The sequence below is a fragment of the Notothenia coriiceps genome, unplaced genomic scaffold, assembly GCF_000735185.1.
Source record: "Notothenia coriiceps isolate Sejong01 unplaced genomic scaffold, NC01 NC01_scaffold00037250, whole genome shotgun sequence".
NCBI lineage: Eukaryota > Metazoa > Chordata > Actinopteri > Perciformes > Nototheniidae > Notothenia > Notothenia coriiceps.
The window spans coordinates 16,477,344-16,486,551 of record NW_011369951.1 but is presented as its reverse complement, the minus strand read 5'-3'; the positions used below and the strand labels follow the sequence as shown (position 1 = coordinate 16,486,551).

General features: G+C 40.4%; 1 protein-coding gene across 1 annotated transcript in view; it reads right to left on the bottom strand.

Annotated features, from left to right (window-relative positions):
* Nucleotides 1-9,208, bottom strand: part of LOC104967117 (neuroligin-2) — a 229,451-nt gene that overhangs the window by 36,093 nt on the left and 184,150 nt on the right. The window lies entirely within an intron of this gene.

Genomic DNA, 9,208 nt, shown 5'->3' with positions numbered 1-9,208 from the left:
GGTAAGGGTTAGGGTTAGGCATGTGTTGGTTATGGTTAAGGTTAGGATAAGTCTCCAGGAAATGCATGTAAGTCAATGTAATGTCCCCTGAAGTGATGGTGTGTGTGTGTGTGTGTGTGTGTGTGTGTGTGTGTGTGTGTGTGTGTGTGTGTGTGTGTGTGTGTGTGTGTGTGTGTGTGTGTGTAGGGACAAATAGGAGTGCCGGTATCAATTTCACTCTCCTTCTTTAACTAGAGTCCTTACAGAGTGGCGTTGTGCGTGTATCGATCAGGTTTTGTTGCTTTGTGAACATGTTTACAGCCCCCAGGAACAATAGCTCACCTGCCTGATCACACACTCCCGTCATGATCCTTTCATGTGTGCGTGTGCTCAGAATTGCAAAGCCTTCACCTGCCATGTATCCTTCTTTTCATTTTTTTTGGATCTCTTCCTCGGCCTCCTTCCATCCCCTCCTGCTTATCCATCATTTGGCTCCCCCGGGTGTTGCTCTCTCTGGGGGCTTCTAACCAGTCAGAGGGTAATGGCGGGTGAAATGGAGGTGCTATGGGCCAGATCGGTATGATGTGTGTGCGTTGGTGTGTGTATTACATTCTTGCAAAGCTACAGTAATTGTTTTTAGTCATTGCTGTGTTTGACACCGGAACTGTAAAGACTTGAATGTCTCCCCTGATGCTTTTGAATACAGTTATTACTGCTGCCAGACTCATGGTGACAGTGAGAGTAATATATTTCTTAATATTTTCATTTCATTTGATAATTGAGGTCAGGTCCTTGGATTGTTGAATACTCTGCCTCAAGCTGATCACAAAATAGTAGTCAGTTGTTTGGTTACATTATGTGAAAAATGTTCAGATGCTAAAATAGTAAAAGTATTTTCAGTAAGTAGAAATTCTCCTTTTTTGGCCACTGACAAGCCGTAATCTGACTTTTAAAGTCCGTAAATACCACATTTCTCAACCACTTGTCCATTAAGCCAAATGTACTCTTACATTTTGACAAAGTTTATGACAAATGTAACCAGTTTTGCTAATTTTTCATTGACAAATTGTGTTATTTTTGCTTCTGTAACCAGCATTGTCAATATAATCAGATCAGACCACCCCCACACAGTCCTGATAAAGACGAGTGTGAGTATTTGACTTAAAAAATAATACCTTAGGAGGCTTGTTTTATTACTTTTACTTTAATTGTTGCTTTTTTTAGTCCGTAATGTTTAATACTACAGATCATTTCAAAATGATAACGTTTTCAGGGCCTTTTATGGGGCACTAAAGTGATTTTATATTACACTTACATAGAGTTGAGGGACTTAAGCAGCAGAAGCTAAGATATCATAACTTGTATTTAAAAAAATGTGTGAAGCTCCAAAGACACTGGATCCTATTTCCCATTATCTTTTACTGAATAGTATTTTAAGTTATCGTTTAATGTGTAGGGCCATGCTGAGATAACCCTGATGACATCATTTTTGCCATTTAACAGTTCCTCTAGAGACCTATTGGGATCAACACTGATCATGGATTTTGTGGAGTAGCTAAAACTCCCTCCCGCCCAAAAAAAACAAATCTCAAAAAGCTGCAGAGGGAGACAGAGGGAGGTGGAAAGGAGCTAATGAATCCCCAAACTGCTGTCCACGAGGCTCCAGCAACAGCAGCAGCTGTGCGTGGTTGGGATTTACTGAGCAAAACAAACAAACAGCAAAAATAAATGGATAAATACTCATTGTGCGTCTGCAGGGGCGTGCAAATGTGTGTGTGTCTCGCGCATGCAGGTGTTTTTTTCTTATGTTTATGTGCATATGTGTGTCTTCTATTTATGTGTTTTTCCTCCACGGATGCTAGTGGAGTGATTAGCCGTTGTGTCTGTGCATCTATGGAGCTAAAAGTAGACTTTTGCTATTCCACTACGCGCTGGCAAAATGCTGCAACACTTCAAACAGAGCCCATGCTGGGTTGGCCTAGATACTGTACCTCCTCCTCCTCACACATCACTCAGTTTGTATGGCACCCAATATAACCAGCATGGTGCAGTTCAGCTGAGCGTGGGTTTTGTTCAGCTGGCACCTAAAATGCTTTTATTGGACTCATTCTTATTTGATTATTACAAAATTGATCCTCCATCATGTTAGGGCTGGTATCGGCAAGCTTCAGGAGTAACGGGTGTCATGTAATGGGATAAAAAAAAAAATACGTTCTAAGATTACTATCAGGATTACAATGTTAGTAAAAACTAGAAGAGTATATTGTGTTTGTTGTAAAAGAAGTCGATTTTATTTTGTTCTTTGTAAGCTGCACTTTACTATAGGCTAATACTTGAAGTGCTCAATATGCCTACTGCCTCGAAGGAGTACATTCTTAATATAAATATACATTTGAGTAAAGGTTTTGATAAATATGTTGTGTTTGCTTCTGTGAATTAAGCGTGAGACCTGTTTTGAGCCATAACATTTAAATGATATCCAACATTATTGAAGATAACATTTTTCTATGTTCTGCAGTGACCAGAAAGCCTTTACCCTTACAAATACATATTTATCAAAAGGCTCTGTTCTAAAGTGTTTGGATTAGTTATTCAGCTGCTAACCTCCTCCTCAACTGATAGGGTCGGCCTCACGCTGTGTGGGGGGGGTGTCCCCACTGAGATACTCCTGTGCTGCAGGATTGATACTAAAACTCAACACTGCTAACTCAACACCTCACTATACACATCATCCCCACACATACACAGCACATATTTACACCATCACCCTGTCCATCAGACGTACAACAACAGAACAGACACTAATGGAGACGCCTGATATTCCCCCTTCCATGGCGGTGTAATTAAAATATGCAAATGTACAATAATATGTATTTCTCTCTGATGGCGACAATGTCAGTTACTCAGTATTGGAAGGTAATTGCGAGATAAGGCTGCTTTGCGTTAGAGTGTGTGTGTGTCTGTCTGTGTGTGTGTGTGTGTGTGTGTCTGTGTGTGTGTGTGTGTGACAAAGAGAAGTTTATCTCAAGCGCATAAAGAAACCCAATCTGACTCTTGCTTCATAAGTTTGGTGGACGACTTCTCAAATCCTCTGATAACTTTGAATGACTGACCTTTCTCTTGCAGTAATATCGGGTAAACAATTGAAATAAACCTACGCATTTGTTGTGTATTTGTCGAGATATGCAGCTCAAGATAACAATATTAAATTGTATTGTAGTCCTTCGTCCTCCTATGTTCACAAAAATGTACTTAAGTACATTTACTTAGTTACTTTCCACCACCGTATGATTTCATCCCAGTGCTTACCAGGGGCAGCAATGGCGAGCAGAAAGGCAACTCATGAGCAGAAAACTCAAGGGAAAGCTAATAAAAGCGTCTTCATGTCAGTGGAAATAAGTGAACAATCAGCAGGGTGAACAGCACAGAGGGCAAGCAGCTGTCAGGGAACAGAACGCAGTGTACCTTGATAGGCAGAGCGGATCTATTCATCCAATTTCCCCCCACTCTCTCTTCCTCTGTTATCTCCTGTATCTGTGCCTCGCTGCCTTTCTTCTCTCTCATTCAGCTGTGGACCAGCCCATGCTTAGTGTGTGTGTCTCAGTACCAGTGAGTACATTTACTCAAGTACTGTACTAAATCTGAGGTACTTTACTCGACTACTTTATACTTGCACTTTACTGCATTTTGGAGTCTTTTTCTTTGACTTTTTACACTAATACACTTATTTATACAGCTTTAGTTACTTATTTGCAGATATAAATGAATAATACAGAATATAAATTAGCCAATACATTATTATGCATTATTATAGGCAAAACTACGCAGCAGTATATCAAGTAATTCAAATACAGTAAACTGCACCATTACCAAGTGAAATATTGACATTAATGCATTCATTCATCATAAAACAATAATGTATTATATTTAAATAAGGTATATTTTGATGCCAATACTTTTTTACTTGTACTAGAGTACTATTCTGAATGCAGCACTTGTAACAGGATATATTTGTACTGTAGTAATGCTGCTTTTACTGTGCTGCACTTCATCTCATCTTTCCCCCCTTTCTCCCTGAAGCTATTCTATCAATTCCAGCAACAAAGCCCGAATACTAAAGCAGTATTTCAGAGACAGTCCCTGAGCAGCTGACTCTGGTAACAAGACTGTAGAAAACATTTCATCTCCTCTCCTCTTTTTTAATCTCGCCGTCCATCGCTGCCCTCTTTGATCTCTGAAGCAGACTGAACTGCCCGTATATAATAAGTGTCTGAGCAGCAGAGCAAGTACTCGCCCTGTGAATTACGTGCTGTGTTCAGGGTCAGGAAAATACAATTCATGACGCAGAAAGAATGATTCACGCTTCCACTAGAAATGAAGATGCCTTTGTGGAACTGACGTCTTGAATACTGGAAAAGTGAGTAAGTACAGTAGAAAGACAACAATATAAACCTGGTAGCTTCAATTGGTGACATATCTTGAAGCTTTAACGAGGACTTGATATTAAAGCTAGCCCCTCATGCACACCAAAAAGGTTCTTAGGATTTTCTTTTCTTTTACATGATATCATCATTATCCGTGTTCCTATTGTTTGGTATTGGTTTGACAGTCTGTATTATTGCCAATAGTTTTTTTATGGTGTTACAGTTGATGGTCATTAAACAGTCAGCAAGCAAAATACAATTTGAGCTAATAATTCTGATAATACACTCAAATATTTCAGAAACGATAGGATAGGGAATCCAAAAAATTTCCGTGCTAAAAACAAAACAAAGGGGGCGGCCTGTGGGGACTTGGCTTTGAAACTGAAGGGTCTCCAGTTCAAGTCCCCGATCACACCAACAATGATGGAGTATGGACAAACTGGCAGCCTTGATTTCTTTCCATATGACCAACAAATGCATGTTTATATATGTATTTATGTTGATGTAATCAGACCATTTCCTTTCCTGTGCATGTATTGTACTGTGTGAGCAACGGAATTTCCCCTTTGGGAGGAATAAAGGGTCCTCCTCTTCAAATACTGCTACTCAAAACTCAAACATATTGTAGAGAGGCCCTTTTTACCCCCCTCTTGTTAGCCAGAGAAACCTTTGGCTTTCCAATGTATATGGACAATACAGACATTGAAAAGTACACCCTTTTTCAAAGTGCTTCAGCGCCATGGACAGCTCCAGGCAGTCACTGAACTAACATAACACAGTATTCCACCTCTCCCGGGTTGTCAAAACACCTACAAAAAAAGAAATTGATCCTTTGAAAACCCTCTGTCTTTAATTTTTTTATTGTAAAGTTTCATGGGGTTGTGATTATTGATTATAGGTCACCATTTTTACAGTGAGGTATAGTTTCAAAAATGGGTATACTAAGGGGAATAGCCATAACACACATGAATAGAAGTGTGCATATTGGATCCAAAACTAGTCAAAGAGCATGCAGAAATAGTCTAATACACCATTTTTTAAAATGAGGCATGCTTAAAACTAGATGATATTTAGCTAAGCTTGTATGGGATTGTCATGCCTGTTCAGATGGAGACCGATAAAGCCCATTTTTCTTGGTCAGTTCATTTTAATTTTGACGCCAACTTCACAGTGCAGCCTGAGCTTTCAGGGTTTGATTACACCTCTAGAATCTATGACATGCTTCCTTCATGTTTATGCTTCTCAATCTACTGTAATCCATTTGGATACCCTTGAAGGTCAGCAGCAAACACGGTTTATGTTCATACTTTGAACTCTGAGTATAGTGATAAGGTATAACACCTGAGTGGGCAGCTTTACTGTGTCACAGTCATCTCTCTCCCCATTGTAAAACACTGACTGATGCAAAGAGTAGAAAGAAAAGTAAAATCAAAGAAGTGTGTTGTCAAAAATATAGAAAAAGTGAGTGGCAGAGAACAAATCTAAAGTCAGTATGTAGGTGTGTATCGTCAATCTACAAAAGACTCATATGAAAGTTGTCTAAAGCCTTTATGAATAATGCATAGAACAATATAAATAGATGCAAGGCAACCTGGAAACCCTTCAAAGTGTAACGTTTCCTTTACAACACATTTCACGGTTGTGTATACCAGAAATGTCCATTATTCAAATCATTTTTAAGCCACCATCAAAAACCAAGCTATGAAGTCTTTAAGCGTAGCAGACCATAAAAACACCAAATGAACACAAACACACTCGGCTGCAGTGGAGGTTTTTGAGGATTATTTACACTTCAGCTCAGGGATTCAATCTTCTGACCCATCCAAAGTCACAGTTTGGCAGGTCAATTTTGCGAGGGGAAATGTTGCCAACAAAGATTGGCACTAGGCTTGCTTCTGCTGGACTAACCCATGAGTGGAAATTGCAAATAGGTGTCATCTTTTTTTCTGGCAGAGAAACTGCTTTGACTGTTCACCGACATTAAGCCATATTGTTTTGCGTGGATACTTCCTGCATCCAGGTGTTATTTTGAACGCGACATGTGTGCAGCGTCTCACCAGTTTAAGTAGAAAAAATACATGTATTTTCTTCTCCTCCCTTCCTCACAACCTTTGCTTTCTTCTTCTTAACCCCCCCCCCCCATTCTCTCGGCCTTTGTTTACATGTCGACAGTCTTCTACGAGAATGAGAGATAAGACGAGTCCGAGCCTACAAAATTACGATGTAAATTAATTGACATGTAATTTTCAGTGTAGTTTCACAAGTATTTTCAGAAATGTACTGTGAGGCTTTAGTTTAGATTGTCCCTCGTCGACGCACATCCTACTTAAAATCGCTTAAGACTACGGCTCAACCCTCCTTTTTATTGCCTACTCATTTCTGTTTATCACCTCCTTCTGTTTGTTCTGTCCGAGCAGGAGAGCATAGAGGACGGCTGCAACGATGGAAATCCCGGGTCAACGTCCGTTGCCACCGGAACTGTTGGCCGGCCCCCTATCTTAATAATACCGGGAGAGGCCCAGCGTCCGCTCCTTAGCACCCAATCGGGTTACCAGTTTGTTGGAGGGAGCTTTGATGTGTGTGAATTGCCGAGTTATACTCCGCGTGAGTTAGAAAATGGTAGCCCCCTCTTGCCTCCTTGTCGTCACGCGCGAGAAAACCACACGAACCAGTTCTCTAGCCAAGCATAGTGTAAGCGTGTGAATGTGTGTCGAATGTGTGTGTTGTGTCGCATACGATAACGTCGTAAAATAAGGACGTTCATGGGATTAGACGATGATAGAATCATTTATTCCCGTATGTCGAATGAAATGCTTTTAGTTAACGTACATAAGGGCACCTGAGGGGTTCCGAACCCCCATGTGTGGGCCTATCTTTGTCATAGGTACATTCGGGGGGTTGTACGCACCCCCACAATTATAGTCGCTGCCAGTCTTAAACCGTCAACACCCACACAAACGACATATGCATACGATGCGGAACGAAATAATGAGGAGAAATTTTTTTTTTTTTTTGTTTGTTTTTTTTTTTGGGTGGCAGAGTTGCGACTCCCGGGGTTTTTACTTATTTCACTTTATAGACAACGAGTGGTGGCGCCATTCCGGCTGGGTGTGACGGGGCACATAAACGTGGGCGTTATATTGAGGGGCCTCCGATTGTGGCGAACCTACCCAGTACTTGGTGGTTGCAAATGTGATCAAAACGATTAATACGGATTACGATGGCTAACTTACGTGCGTAGTGTGTTGACTTGTCGGGTGTCATCCGCTCACGGCTCTTCTTTGTGGAGGTCAAGCGTTTTTTGACGTTGGTCGATCGACGAAGTACCAGTCCAATCTTATTGTCCATATTTGTTAATTGTTGTAATGTGGCTCTTACAGTCTGTCTTAAGAAACTGACCTTACGTTTTTTCTGTCAAGTCTTCAAGGAAAAACTTATCCAAGGCTCTCATAACTCAGACTTCTGTGACACAACACACTAATTATTATTATACGATAAATTAATGGTTGGTTTTTTTGTTTAAAGATAATTTTTCTTGAGTGTTTGCTACATACAAGGTAGTTTTGGTCTTCTATTGTTGGATTTTATATGAGGAATAGGTATTAACAGGTTATAAAGATCGCTTACGTCCGCTTTATAATTCGTTTTTTATTCGTTTATCTTCGGTCACTTCACATTATGTATCTACTACCAGTGAAACAATGTTTTCATTTTAGTCTCTCCAGTGTCCTTTAAAATCGGAAATCCCTGGAAAATTTACGGTGTTTTTGTATAGTATGTCATGTATGTTCCTTAACCCTTTTTAGGGTTTTTTCGTATTAAAACCGGATACAATTTTTGTTTGATACACATATTTCACTAAATTAAAAACTTTCTAACTGTTTTGTGGGAGGTGTTTTTTTCCCCTTAAACGTTTTTTCTAATCTCTTAATCCTCTCTTTATCTGTAATAAAGATACGACTAAAAATCTTTCTATAATCAAGTTAATCTGTTTTAGTTCTAAGACAGAGAGAGTTATATGTCACTTGTCTTGGGGTGAAGAAACAACACTATCTGATCTAAACATAACGATAATTGTATCACGAAAGAGGGGGTGAGGGTTTACAGATTACACATTCGATTGACAGTCATTTTCGTCACTTCGTGAGGCAAGTACGGGTACTCGACGATTGTCCATACGTGGGATTTCTCGTTACTTTAACGCCAAGTGTTGTTATTGCTATTTTCGATCGAGACTACTTCCTAGTGAATGTTTGTGTGCGACGACTTTGTTCTACTTCTGTCAAAGTTAATCGCAACTTTCACGGGTACACGACACCGATAAAGAGTCTTAAATACGGATTAGACCGTCGACAAGGACACGAGTCGTTTGCCCATCACGACGAACGGGACGTATATTATATCAACGTCTAATTAACTCACACCACGTTTCCCTTTGCTGACCTTCCTTCCTCTCGCCACACAAACGATCATATCCTATTGTGTGTAAGACAAACACTTTGACACAAACACGGTAATTAATCGTCCCAGACTTCTGCGGATTCTTGTCCGGTCAGTTGATGATCGGCAGTCGGTTCGCGACGTGACGAATAATTAGTTGGACCGTCTGTCTGGTCGCCACCGTGCGGGGAGCGGACGGTTTATCGCTCGACGGAGTGAGACTATTGAAAGTTCTGGTGTGCTGTGGGTGACCGAGACTCCGACGTTTAAATCCTCCGTTGAGGGCCGATTGGTATTCAGATTATCAGAGTACGGAGTCCTCCCACTATCTGACCAACCGAGCGGAACTCCCTGACTACCAAAAG